The sequence below is a fragment of the Petaurus breviceps genome, unplaced genomic scaffold (assembly GCF_028583685.1).
Source record: "Petaurus breviceps papuanus isolate PSGF00001 unplaced genomic scaffold, PetGlider_PUasm1.0 186, whole genome shotgun sequence".
Lineage (NCBI taxonomy): Eukaryota > Metazoa > Chordata > Mammalia > Diprotodontia > Petauridae > Petaurus > Petaurus breviceps.
In genome coordinates this window covers 37864626-37879914 of record NW_027185798.1, presented here as the reverse complement: position 1 = coordinate 37879914, position 15289 = coordinate 37864626, and the positions used below count along the sequence as shown (strand labels likewise).

At 36.0% G+C, this 15289-nt stretch overlaps 1 protein-coding gene across 1 annotated transcript in view; it reads left to right on the top strand.

Annotated features, from left to right (window-relative positions):
• The window catches only part of MAN1A2 (mannosidase alpha class 1A member 2), a 255679-nt gene that overhangs the window by 163889 nt on the left and 76501 nt on the right, over positions 1-15289 (top strand). The gene's annotated exons all lie outside the window — the stretch shown is intronic.

Here is a 15289-nt window from a genome sequence, read left to right as displayed (position 1 = left end):
CCCTTTGAATTCAAGAAGAACATGATTTAAAAGAGATTATATCAGTCATCTTTTAAAGCTTTTAAATGATTTTTTTATGCTATGAAATATATATATAACTGTTCTATTACAATCTTTCTTGTTGAGGGGAAAAAATACCATACTATTTATTTTGATGTTTAGACTTAAAAATTTATATAACCATCAATTGTAAAACAAAACAAAACAAAAAGATATGTATACATACAGAGAAAACCTCACCCAAGAGTACTCATTTTTTAGGGACGTTATTCTTCCATGTTGTTTGATTTGTAATTTTACCATTTTAAAGTCAAAATTGTCCAGTAGCAAAATCTCAACCAGAGTATGCATCTGAACATTTGGAAACCAAAATCCTTTGCTGTTCAATTGAATCTAATGTACCATCTTTTGATTATGCTCACTGCATAGTGTGGATTACATTACACTTCCGCCTCCCCCCCCCCCCCCCAAACAAAAACAAAACAGAACTATGTAACAGCTGCATTTAAAGATATAGGTGTGCATGACAGTGTAGACACATCTATTTTCTTTTAACTTGGTCTCATGATAAAGTTTTAGTTGTTTTATTCAGCAGCAGGATCATTAAAGATGACTTTGAGAATAAAATTTCAAATTAGCTTTGGTATAGAAAGAGACTATGAAGTACAGAACTTTGTTTGTAAAGCCATAAGTCTGCATAGAGGACATACTTTGAGGGCCTCGGAACATAGGAATCCCAAAGATATGCTTTCAGATTCTGCTTTGATACTTAACTCTGTGATAATCTGCAAGTCACTTAAACTTTTTGTGCTTTGTTTAGTAGCACAAAAAAGAGTTTTCTCACCAGTCAAAAAAGGATCATAATAGTGATAGCACTTACCTCACAGGGTTAATGTGCAGCTCAAATGAGTTCATGTCTACCAAGCACTTTTCAGACTTTAAAGTCATACATATATCTATTATTCCTCCTAGTACTGGTACTACTATGGAAATACAGCAAATTTGTTGGAAGAAAAATTTATTAAACCCTGCAATATATTATTAGAAAGGCCCTACCTACCTAGTATTTCTACTCCTACAGATCTTTAACAATATAGTAAAAAATCTTTACTTGGGATTATTGGCATAGACATTTTCATGGAGAGTAGGGCCTAAATTATTTGACTTGGAGGTCTTTTCTAGTTTAGAATTCCATGATTATTATTGCAGCATAGTTGGTCTAGCTTTTTGCAGTTGATATTGGTTCCCTGTGCATAGTTCCGTTAAGTCTAATATAACTTTGTTTATTTTTCTTGATTTTGTAAACTTTTGGTTTTTCTTTTTTCTGATAGCATGATTGTAGCTCCTGCCTTTAAGATTTACTTGTTGCCGCTTAATTTTTTTTAAGCTTCTCATTTTCATTGGAATGTGTCTACTTTTTTAGATTTTTTTTTTGTATGTAACGTTGTTGGGCTTTATTTTCTTATCCATTCTGTCATTTTATTGAATTACATCATATTTAAAATTAAAGACTTTTGTTTTTCTCCGTTTATTTCTTTTATATTACTTTGCTGTATTCCCTTCCTCTTGTCACTCCTTAATTTCCATCTAGTTAAGTAAGGCGCTTCCTTCAACTCTTCCTAGGCTTAAAAAAAAAAAAAATAACTTTCTCTTAGTGATTGTAGTTTTCCAGGTAGTTTTGCTTTACTTTGTCCTCATTATTTCTTTTCACTTCCAGTCCATTCTGAATTTCATTTTCTTATTTATAATTTGTACACTTCTGTACTCCTGCTTTGTCATCTCGGTATCCTTCATAAATGAAGAGGCAGTGCTTTTATAGTATCAAGTTTAAACTCATGATTTCTGTTGGGTTTTGATGTATGTTTGTGTCTTTGTAAATTTTACCTCATAACTCCCCTACTTTACCTTACTTTTAGAAATATTAATTCGTGAGAAAAGTAATGTCAGAAAGTTGTAGTACTTTGTGGTAGAAGTTACCCTGTGTTCCAGATCCATGGTTCATGCCATTCTCTGTCCTTGATCAACCTCCATTCTGATTATAATATAATCCTTTCTTTGGCTCTGTGTTCCTCTTACTTTTTGAGTACCAGTATCTAAAATAATTTATTTTATTTTCAAAACTTACATGTCTTTGGAGAAATTCTTCTGTCATAACATCACTTTTTCCCCTGATAATAGTAGTTTTATAATATGTATTGAGAGCTTGTATTTCTAACCTTAATTTATTTCTAAGTTATTTTAGCAGTATTTCTTTTTTGAACCATTTTAGAATTTCTTGCTGTTGTTCCACGATCCCCCAATGAGTCATTAGAATTTTTTCATTTGTGACTGATTTATTTTCCTGTTACTATATTTTTTAGCCTATTTTGACTTGCCTTTGAGGTTTCACTTGTTCTTTTTTTTTTTTAAATTAAACAACCAACAAGCAATTTATTAATTGCTTTCTATGAGAATAGCACTGTGCTCAGCTGATTACAAAAGAGGCAAAAACTCAAGAAACACTACCTGGCTTCAGGGAGCTTATAAACAAATGGGGAAGGTTACATGAAGATAAGACTTACAGGTAGTTAAAGACTCAGAGGAGAAGACTCAAGTAACTGGAGGTAGAGCAAAAGGGCCTCCTACACAGGGGCATTTCAGTTGAGACATAGAAGAAACCAGAAATGTCATGAGGTGGAAAGGAAGAGGGAGAAGATTCCAGACATGAGAGAGAGACAACAGATGGAGAGTCCCATGCTGAGCAGTATCAAGTAGGTTAGTGGGCCTCTATCCTAGATTGTGTGGAGGGGATTTTTAAATGCCAGACAGGACTTCCTTTTTGATCCTGGAGATGAGAGGGCCCAGTGTAGCTTATTGAGCAGATGGTGACATGATTTGATCTACACTTTAGGGAAGTCTGTCAGTGTGAAGGATGAATTGGAGTGTGATCTATGGAATAGATCTGTGGGGTGAGTGAGACTAAGGAGTTGAGAACACCAGGGTTTTGAACTTAGGAAGGTTGATGGTTCCTTTAACAGTAACAGAGGTGTTTTGAAAAACAAAGTGATGTCAAAGTCAGTGAATTATGTTTTGAACACTTTGAGTTTGAAATTCTTATGGAATATCTAGTTTGAGATGTCCAAAAGGCAGTGTGTAGATGATGTGAGAATGGAGTTTAGGAGGGAGATTGGGATAGAATTTATTTGTAGATCTGCATAGAAACGAGCTTGTGTAGAAGGACAGAGAGGGAAGTTCAGGGCAGAGCCTAAAGGGACATCTCCTGGGGGTGTGATGAGGCTAATGATCCATCAAAGGGAGACTAAGCAACAGTAATCAGACAGGTAAGGGGAGAGAGAGCAATGTCATGAAAATTTAGAGAAGAGATTATCCAAGAAGAAAAGGTGCAGAGAGGTCTGGGAGCAGAGTTTTATCAATTTTGTGTGCTTTGTTTTTGTTCATGTTTTCTCTTTTTTATTTGATCCACTTTCTTATATTCCCTGTGGCTTTTTTTTGCTCTCCATCCCACAGCACACCTCTCTCCCTATCCTCAATCTCAGCCTTTTTTATCAGTGTAATAGCAATATATTCCATTGGGGCTATCAGGTTCATAAGTTTGCAGGAACATCCCCACTTTAAGTAAGCAGACCTAAAAGCACTGGTGCTAATGCTTCATGTTAGGGCTTGATTGCCAAGACTTAAAATGAAAAAGAAAATGTTAATGATACAGATTAAACTTTAAAGTATATCATGCAGTATCTTTTCCCCCCAGAGAGGCAATGTTTATACATTTACCCAGCATACCCCTGGGTAGGTAGATAGAAACAGAGTACAGGTTCATTTCTGGCTTTTGACACATTGGTAGTATGATCTTTCAGGCAGCACTTTAGGACTATTAGGTTTCAGAGAACATGTTGACCAGGAAGGGTAGAAGGAATTTCCTTACCCTAGGGGTTCCCTACACTCATGAAATCACAGGTTCCCACCCACCTACTGATTACTGAATTATCTTGTCTAGACACTTCTTTTTGTAGATCAAAAATCTGAAATTGAAAAAGAGGTTATGGCTATATGTGTGCCTGTGTATACATAGATGTATATCTAGTTAGGCATTTGCATTCTGGAGTTCATCTGTCATTTGGGTACTTTGAATTCCAGAAGCATTTCCCCATATAAACAAATTTTCTTAGGTCCCTGGGTAAACTCATAGTATATAAATGTCATTATCCATTTATCTTGGAAAATTAGAGATAGATTGCATCAGACTCAAAGGTGAAAACACTTCTGGTATTTACAGTACTTTACTAATATAGCACTTTATTTTGAAACCTGCTGACCATACATAAAAGTCTCCATGGTTAGACTTCTACCTTGATATATCAAAAACTTATTTCTCTTTGCACAAATTTCCACAGTGGTATTGAGTGTTGGGGAGCCATAGATCATATTCATTTCCCAACACTCTTGGAAGGTAAGAGAAATCATAACTCAGTCAGCAGGTAGAATATTGCCCAGTTTCCTCTTCTCGCAGTACTGCCCAAAATGGAAATAATTTCTCCTTAATTGCTATCATTTCATTATTTGGTATTAAGTGCTATGTATTCTCAGAACACAGAAACCTCCACTTAAATGCTTTAAAAAAAAATACAATGCTATAATATGAAGGTATATATTTTTCATCTTATCTGGTTATTTTATAGCTACATTATCAAGATATTATTTTTTATTTATCTTATTTTCTTCTATTTGTATGGATAATTAAGTTTTTATTTTAAATTTGAATACTAGTTATTATATGGTCCTCCTCATACCTACACTTTTGAGTTTTTCAACTTATGGTGAGGGAAAATAAGTTGTAGTAATGACAAGGAGCATTGAACATGAAATTAATCAGGGAGAAAAATCACTTAAAACAAAATAAGAATGTTTCTTGTCTTGAAGTTAAGCAGACTTAGATTTGGAGCTGTTTTAAGTAACCTTAAAAATTGTTCATTCCTGCTCCACTGATTTTTGTTAAGGAAATAGACCTAGAGAAGGTAAATACGACTTTTCCCTTGGCATAAGCTCTAGTAAGAGTCAAATCCAGATCCTTTTATGCTCACATCTAGCTCTCTTTTCCACTCTACCACAAAGACTCTAGAGCCTAGTCATGAGGAAGTCAAATACTGAAGAGTACTGGAAGAAGTCATACAGCCTGATTGCCTGGAGCCATTACCAATCTAACTTCTCTGATCTCAAGTGAACTGTTTCAAAGCAATCTTTTTACTGCCCCTAATTGACTCTTACACTTCACAGAGAAGTATATGTTCTGAATCTTTTTTCTCAAGACTTCTATCCTCCCTCCTCTCTATCAATAGAGGTCCTTGTCTCATAATTTACTTGGAAATTGAGGCCATTGGCCACAAACACCTTCTCTCCTTCAACATTTCAGACTCCTCTATCATTAACTGGTGATGAAGAGGTCTTTTTCCTTGCTGAAGTCAACCCCCTCTACTTTTGCTTTGATCCTGTTGTCCCCTGTTCACTCCAGCCAGTGATTGTTTTCACAATCAGCACTTCCTCTTTCTTTTGTAAATAATATCACATTGAATTTAATTTTGTACTTTGCCTACCCAGTGAGGCATCTCTAGTAAAAAAGAATAAAATAAGAAAGAGATAAAGAAGCAATTCAGTAAAACCAAACAATTTGTCAACTGAGTCTGACAGTAAGTGCTGTTTACCATACCTAGAGTTCTCTACTTTTACCAGGAATGAAGGACAGTGCATTTTTGCGTCTTTTCTGGGGCTAGGGTTGATTGTTATAATTATGCAGTATTTGTTTGATTTTTATTTTGTTTCCATTTCACATGTACTTAAAATGTTTATCATTCTCCTGATTCTGATTACTTCACTTTGTATCTGTTCACATAAGTCTTTGTCTGTTTCTCTGAATTTCTTCCTAGTCATTGTTTCTTATGGTGCAGTAATATTCCATTACATTGAGGTACTCCATTTGTTTAACCATTCATCAGTCAATGAGTAGACACTTAATGCTTTGCATAATGCCCTAGTAACCTGATCCTCCTGAAAGATCATTTCAGCTTTCAAACTCATGCCTCTTTGGTACCCTCTATCCCTGGAGCCTCTCTCTGTGATTTAGAGGGTAGAGATAGAAACTCTTTTCAGAACCTCCATTTAAAGAAGGTGCCATATGTTCATTTTCCATCCAGCTGCACTATATCCCCACACTGAGTATCTATTTCCTTGAGGGCTAGAACTATCTTCTTGGCGGGGGATGGGGGGGAGCTGTTATCAGCACTTAGTACAGTGTTGTTGTTATTATTCAGTTGGGTCCAACTCTTCATGACCCCATTTGAAGTTTCCTTGGTAATGATACTGGATTGGTTTGCATTTTCCTTCTCCAGCTCATTTTATAAATGAGGAAACTGAGGCAGGCAGGGGTAAATGACTTGCCCAGGGTCACATGGTTAGGAAGTGTCTGAGGCCAAATTTGAACTCAGGAAAATAAGTCTTCCTGATTTTAGGTCCAGTGCTCTGTCCACTGTGCCACCTAGCTGCCCATTAGCATTGTGCCTGGCACAAAATAGGTATGTAATTAGTGTATGCTGACTGACTGTGAATCCTGTGACATAAAACATAAGAACTTTCTTTTGCTTTTGACCTGCTTAAGCTATATATGCCTACCATTGGAATTTCTTATTCAGAAGATATAGTCCTTTTAGTCACTTTGTTTAGCATAATTTCAAATTGCTTTCCAGAATAAATGAATGAATTTATAGTTCCATCAATAATAGTATATTGTCAATTCTTTGTGTCCAGTATCATTGATAATATCTTTTGTCATCTTGTCAATTTTGTCAGTTTTGCTGTATATAAGATTGAACTGCAGAGTTGTTTTGATGTTCAATTCTGTTATTACTCATTTGAAGCAACTTTTTGTAAGGTTTCTAATTTTGATTAGATTTTTAATATAATTATATAATAATTATATTTATTATAAATAATTATATAAAATAGATAATTGATATTTAATAGTTTTTAATAGTTAACGCTTTTTCTTATCTGAACTGTTTGTTCATATCTTTTGACTGTTGATATTAAGGAATATTTTTATGTCTAACTTTTAATCTCTCTATCTTTTGGCTCTTTCCCTGCTTCCTATGAATGTCCCTATGAATCAGGTCTTATGCATGTTAGAAAAGACAAACAGACAAAAAACTGCATTTGACTGCCATTTTTTCATGCTGTCATCCTGTATTTTTCTTATCAGCCTTTTTTTTTCTTTTTACAGAAAGCCATCTATAATACATCTTGCCTCCATTCCCTCTCCCTCATTTCTCAGTCCCTTGCAGTCTGATGCCCAACCTTATCACTCAATTGAAAAAGCTCTTGAGTCTTACTATTGCTTTCTTAATCAATCGTAGATTACAAATTGAGACCAGCTAGCCCTAATTCCTAACTTAGCTGTCAGAGATATGATTTGATCCCAGGTTCTCTGACTCTAGACCCAGTGCTTTTTCAACTGTGCACTTTTTTCCCCTCTGTCCTCGTTTGTTGGCCTTCAAAGCCCTTGATAACAAAACTTTCCCTTTTACTCTTCTAGTCCTATTATGTTTGACTCCTGTGTATTCCAGTGTAGTGACACTGACCTTATTGCTATTCCCTGAAGAAGACACACCATCTCCTGGCTCCAGGCATCTTCACTGGCTGTTCTCTATGCCTGGAATGCTCTCCTTCATCTCTCCCTCCTGGCTTCTCTGGCATCCTTCACCTCCCAGCTAAAATTCCACTTTCTTCAGGCACCCCCATCCCCCTTAATTCTTGTTCCCTCTTGCTATTGATTATTTCCAGTTTATACTGTGATTAGATTGTTTGTGCCTAGTTGTTTGTATGTTATTTCCCCGATTAGATTGTGACCTCCTCAAGGACAGGGATGTCTTATGCCCTTTCTTTGTGTCCTTAGCACTTAGCACAATGCATGGCAACATAGAAATGCTTATTGATTGACTTCACTGTTCTCTTTCTTCAGCTCCAGCCTCATAGCATTAGTTCATTATTTGATATTTCCAGCTGAAGGCTGGCTCAATTCAGTTTCAAAATTGAATCAAATCAAAATCTACAGGCGGCTCAATTTCAAAATGTCCAAAGCAGAACTCATTTGTCTTCCAAACCCTCACCTCTTGCTCACTTTCTTACTTCTGTTGAGAGTACCGCTACCCCTCCAGTCACCCAGGTTATAATTTTTTAGTTGTCTTTACCACTGTTGACTCTTTTCCTGCACATGCCATGTCTCCTCAGTTGTCAAGTCTTGTCTCTGCTACATGCATAATGCTTTTGCATCTGTCCCCTTATTTCTACTCACCTGGACATCACTCCAGGTCAAGCCTATACTATCTTAATACCTAATTAATCTTCCTACCCTTGAGTCTCTCTTTTAATTCATAATTAATACTACTATTCTTTTGATATTCTTTGGCACTGCTCTTAACATGTTTACTCCTCCTCCACGAGAAACTCTCTTTTGCCTCTTCAATAAAATAAAAATACCTATGTTTAGCACTTAAGGTTCTTCATAACATGAAGAACTTTTCTGGGCATATCATATGTTACTCTCTTTAATATATTCCACATTCCCGCCAAAATGGCCTGCTTGGTGTTACATTCTGCATCCTGTTCCTTGTTTCTGCCTTGGCACAGGCTGTACTAACCCCTACGCTTGGAGTCCCTCACTTCTACCTTCTGCATATGGTCAGTTGCTAATGCCTCCTCTGACAAAATTGCTTTGTACTTTCCTCATATGGATTTTGTATTTACTTATCTGTGTACGTTACTTGTGTGTTATTTCTCCCTAGTAGAATTTAAGGCTCTTACAGGCAAAGACCTAGTCCCTTTTGTCTTTATGTGCCAGATGTGTAACACATAGTAAGCACTTATTAAATGCTTGTTGAATGAATGAATCAATATACAGACAGAAGAGAGCCAGGGCCACTTTCTGAAGTTGCAGTACCAGTGTTCAGAAGCTCAAATTCCATCTCACTCATTAAGAAATCTTCCTTTTTCTCTTATACCTAACTTATACCTCTCCCACAGTGAAAAGTGTTGTATCTCTCATCGAAATGACCGTAGTACTTTCTGTCTATTTTTCTTGTACACCTTTTATAATTTATTTTGTATTACGGGTATTAGGCTTGTCTTGTCTCTTACTAGGTTTTGACCACCTTGAAGTCAAAGACCACACTATGCTTATCTTTGCAACTTATTAAATGCCATGCTTTTAGTAGATTCTTAGTGAATGTCTCCTATAATTGTTCCATGGCAGTGAATTTGTTTACTAGGTCTAAATCTTGTCTTTAATGATATAAAGGTCTTCATTACATCCAGATAAGCCTCTTAAATGTATTTACTTGCCTCACTAAATAAAATAACTGATGCTTTTATTATGAATTGTGCAAGGGAGTTAGCCTTAACAAATGTATCAAAATAATTGAAAGAATACAAATTTGTATTGAGAAGAATAGCTTCACTTTGTTCCCCTAAAAATAATAGGTTCAGTTTCAGCTAGTAGCATTATAGGTTTCTAGTGATATTTATTGATGTAGCATTATTCCCAGATGACAAAATCTAAGCATACTAGGCATTTCTGTCCTCCTCCTGCTCTAGATGACCAGAATTCACCGTTCTAAAGAAGGCAAAATCGTTATTTTACTTGATTAACATCTATATTTTCTTACTTATTAATTTTATTCAAAGGAAATGTATTTTGATGTTATAGTGATGAGCTTGACTCTAGAAGACCCAGTTCTTCTGGAAGAAAAATCTAAATTCTTTACAACAGAAAGGAATTGTAGGAATGAAATCTAGCAATGTTAGCATATGTTTGTTTTTCTGAATCCTTTAAATATATAGGCTTCTTATGGAGTTCATCTTTTTCATTTATAGTCAAGGATGATGAATACTGAGAAAAAATCATTATATTTGTCAAGATATCATTAGTAACTTTGGAAGCTGTTTAATAGTGTAGGCTAGCATTGATGAGGGCCTGGGATAAAATGGTGGCCAAATAGGAGAAAAAGAGGGGCTGTAATATTTGCAATAATACTGTAATATTGCAAACTACTCTGTGGTTGTAGAATTGATAATATTATGTAAATGATTGCTATGGGATGGGAGTATGGGGGGAGGGAATTGTTGAGAATAAGTCTAAGGTTGTGAACATGAGTGTCAGAAAGAGTGGTTCTCTCCACCAGTGTAGAAATTTGGAGGATGAGTTTAATGCTGAAGTATAGCTGTTCATGGGACATAAAAGAGACAGTGTTGCAGAATAGTTGCCCATCTGCATTAGTTTTAAGGAACTCAGTGGGAGCGCATCTCTTCTCCCCCATTCCTCCCCAAAAAGAGGACATCTAGTTGGAGATATCCATTAGCTAATTGGAGATATCCCTTAGCCAGTTGTTGATATATAGTAGAAATCAAGTGAAAGATTAAGGTTAACATCTAGTAGTCATATGCATTAAGGTGATCACTGATGAGATGAGAAAAGGTGAGAAAAGGGCAGAGAAAGAAAAGTTCCCAGGACAGAGCCTTGGGGGTAGAAGGAGGCAGAATTAGTGGGATGATGAAGATGATGTCTCTCCCCTGCCCCAACCTGCCATCAGCTGGACCCACTACAGGGATCAGGCACACCTGTAGAGCATCACAACAGAAAGCCAGATAACTCTTATAAATGGTTATAAAAGTTATATGTGGATATAAAAGCCAGATAACTCCAGACTGCTAGTAGACAGCAGGAAGATAGATCAGCAATACTTACTTCCATTGAGAAGAGTTACAGACTCATACATTCCCTAGTAAACATTCATTGGCTGTTGCCCAGTTCCTGCCTATCCTAGAGCATCAGCATAACCCTTGAACCCACCATACTCTTGGTAGGGGGGCCCATCTACACTGCTATGACTCCCCAGCATTCTCTGAGCCTTTTCAACTATGCTACCTTTCCTGCCTAAGTACTGTCTGACCCTCCTGTCTACCCAGAACTATATATGAGCATGAGCCCCTCCTATATGTATTGTATCCCCAATTAGAGTGCAAACTCCTCGAGAGCAGTGTTTGGGTTTTCTGTTTGTGTCTCCTGTGCTTAGCATAGTTCTTGGCACATATATTAATAACACTTGATATGTTTTTCCATTCCATTTCTTGATGCAGCAAAGAAAAGAAAAGATTTGATTGAACAGGTAGGAAGAGAGCCAAAATAAAGTGATGTCAGGAAAAGTCTGAGGTGGGAATATTTAGGAGAAAGGGATGGTAAACAGTATGAAATGCTGTAGAAGAGTGAAGAAGGATGGGGACTGAGGAAATGGCATTGAATTTAGTGCTCAAGACATCATTGGTAACCCTGAAGAGAACAGTTTCAGCGAATTGGTGAGGTCAGATATCAGGTTGTAAGAGAGGAGCTTGAGGCAATGAAGATGTATGTCTTCTAATGAGATTGTGACTGTGAATAGAAGACAGTAGCTTAAGGTCCTGGGATGAATAAGTGAAAGTTTATTTTAAGTTTGGGGGGAAGGAACCACTGTCATCAGATAGAGAAAATCTAAAGATTGGAAGGAATATGGTCATGGATACAAGTAGGGGAATTCCCTTTTGTAAGGAGAAGGTGCACCCTGTCATCCATCAGGAACATAAGAAAGGAAAGAGAGAATGGGGATTAATTATGTAGAAGGGTTTTTAAAATATAGACTAGTTAGTAGAGGAAACAATACAGCTAATATCTGTTTTTCTCAATACATTAGGAGAAAAGGTCTCCTGCTATGGGGAATGAGAAGGGTTGCCATAGGAGGCTTTAAAAGAGAAAGAAGTATCCAACAGCTAGTATCTTTGAAGGATGAGCAGTAAAAAATATGTAGACTCTTAGAACTCTCTTCTTGAAATATCTAAACTCTCAAGGAGGTAGATCAAGTCCTGATCATTATTGTAAGATGGATATAGAAGTTAATGGGACTTTTCTTTTCTTTTCCATTTATATGTGGCTCTCCTCCATCTTTGTTGATAATCGCAAAGAGTTTAAGAGGAAGAAAAACACTCGTTTTGGATTCTACTCCTAATACTTAAAGTTCTCTTCTTACAACACCTGTTGTCCAGCAGTGGTAAAATTCAGTCTCTACTAAGTCTCTACCAAGGCATTTCAGACTTTAATATCCACTAACGAAAAAAGAAAGAGCTATAATGTCAAGGATTTAGTACTGGATAGGACCCTCATTTTCATTTAATACATGAAGAATCTTCAGACTCCCTAAGGTTAAGTGACTTGAACAAGATTCAGTTCAATAGCACTTGTGAGGTACTGTGCAAGGTACCGATGAAATAGACAAAAATAAAACTACAGCCCCTGCCCTTTGAAAGCTTGTATTTTGTTAACCCTAAGACCTCTAGATTCAAGATTCTTCACACTATATATACCACAAGACTTTTCCAATGTCGTGATTTGGATTGCTTCTGTGAGGGAGTTTAGGAAATTAGGAAGTGATCCTTTTTCACTGTTTTTTGATAGATTTTTTGGGGGAAATTTAGATTGTTTTACCTGAACTCTGCCTGATTATAACTTCTTCCTCCTCCAAGAGTCACATTTTCCCAAAGTGTTTAATTTCATATGCATTTTCGTCTTAATTCATTCACTCTAAATATTAAAGAAATTAAGTGCTGATTTATGGCATGCATTATCTTGACAGTAGTTTTAAAATGATGTGTCTAGATTAACTAGCTTTTGTACAGTCATTTGGTCTTTACAGCCATCTTTTTTTGAAGGAGCAGCTATGTCATTTGAGGTAGAATTACAGTTTAATGGCAACTTTTACTATTACATGAATTCACATCTGACTCAAACATTGAAATGATGGGAAATGTCCTAGAGGAGCTGGTTGTGAATTTTTTTTATACTTACCATTAACTATTATGTCTTATGTTATTTAAATGGATAGAAAGTATTGGCCAAGATCTTTTTTTTTTTTTTAAGAAAACAACTTTTGCTATATAGTTATGTAATGTAAATACAACTCATCCTCACTGATAGCCTTAAAAAATTATTACTTGTTTTTATTTTTATTGCTTGGTAGTTTTAGTTAAAATATAAGACAAGAGCTAAAAGCAGCACAGTTATGGGATGTGAAAATTACTTAATGTTGTTTGTTAAATGCTGAATAAAAAGTAATATTACTTTTCAATTTTGACAAGCTAAGGAAAAAGAAACTTAGCATAGCTAGAGGCATAGATTCAGAAGGACCTGGATTCAAGTTCTGACTCTAAGGCATAGTGTGATCATGAGCAAACCAATAATCTTTCATTTTCCCCCAAAACTTAAGGGTTACTTAGGAGTTATATAGGACCTGCAAATCTACATTGTTGCAGGAAATTTTCACACCAGGAGTTCCTTATCCTGATGAAATCACAAGTTTGCTTTCTTTCTATAACACACAAAAAGAGAAATAGATGACTTAAAGAAGAGACTTCTACTTTGTCTAGACTTCATGCTTCAACAAGAAATGACACAGGTATACTTTTTAGAGTCTTAGGAAGAGTAATTTACCAAAGGAATTTTAGTGATGTGATGAGTTAATAAATCTATAGATATTGGATTGTTTACTCTCTTTTCACCAGTAGACTTTTTGCTCAGTTAAGCACATTTATGGGAAATGTAAAAGTTGTTGCCTGTATACTATTTCTGTTAGATTTTGTGACTTCTAAGTTTTGAAATAAAAGTAAAGAAAGAAATTTTTAAATATTCAAACCATGAAACCTCTTGAACAAAGAGTAGTTTAACATATAAGTGCTCAAGAAGATTAGATATGCCCATAGGCTGGCAAACAATGTCAATGAATAACACAATCCCAAGATATCTCAGATAGCAGCAGGCATTCCATCTGCTTGTCTCCCAATTGTTCTTTCATCAAGAAGACCAGGAGCTTTTGGCATGATCACCCTCATCTCTCTTACCACCACAGAGTTTTTGCATATATTCATCCATTCTTTCTTCTACTGTCTTGTCTCTTTGCACTTGTGCAAGTATCTCAGATCCAAGAGCTCTGCTAAGATCTTGGTCTTCTCTCATTTATCCCCCTTTTCTCCCTTTTTTCATACTTCCCTTCACCTCTAACCATAAATGCTTTCGTTCCCCTTCTCACAGTAAAAAAACCCCAAAACGGACCATTCTCTGCTGTTCTTCAAGTTACTGCCCTTTTGTTTCTTTTATTTCACCACCAAATTCTAAAGAGGTCCTTTTCCATCCACTTCAGACAAACTCCTTACCATTCAGCCACTTCTTATAATCTGGTTTCCATCTTTTGCTATGCATTTTCTGCTCAAAGTCTGTAAAGGGTGCTTTTAGGCTACCATTGATCTATTGACTTAAACTCCTGAATATTTATATGGAATACATACAGTTTAATAAAACATGTTTTTTTAAAAAATTCTTTGACCCTGCTCTCTCTAAAGGCACTGGTCATGTCCTAATTCCTGAATCCAATGATTATTTTGTCATTCTCTTTGACCTTTCTGTTTTTTTGAACATATTATTGCCCATTTCATCCTTAAAATCTCCTTCCTTTGTTTTGTGACACTCATTATTTTGCTTCCATTTTAATTTTTAGGTCAGTCTTTCTCATTCCATCCTGGAAGGTGATTCCTTCTCTGCTCACCTCTAGATAGGGACTGACTAAGGCTCAGTCCTAAGCGCTTTTCTCATACTTTATCCTTGACCCTAGAGATGTCATTCTCCTAGATTCAGCTCATCTCTAGGTAGACATTCTCATTTCTGTATCTCTTGCCCACATCTCTTCCATTTCAGTTCTCTATCTCCATCCATTGGATGGCTAATCTGGATAATCCTTCCTGTCTCAAACTCAGCATGTCTGAAAACAAACTGATAATTTTCCAAAGACAAACATTTCCCTGGACTTTTAAAAGTAGAACCACAGTTTTCCTATCACTCTAGCTCAAAATCTGCAATAAAATAAAAAATTTTCAGAATTCTCATTATCTTAAGAAATCATCCAGTTCATCCCTAAACGTCATCTTTGAGTTCAGCCCCTGATTATGTCCCCCATATCTACCTCGTCATTGTATCTCTCTCGCTTATCTCTCTCATCATTTTCCAGTTCTTGTAGATTCTTCCTTTGGTAAATGTCCTTTGTAACTATTCTAGATTCTTCATTCAAACTCTCATTCTGGCCTAGACCAACTATTTCCTTGCTGCTCATTTATGAATGTTCAGCTTTAATGAAATGGGTCTACCCTTTACTTCCTGAACATGCTATAGAGATTC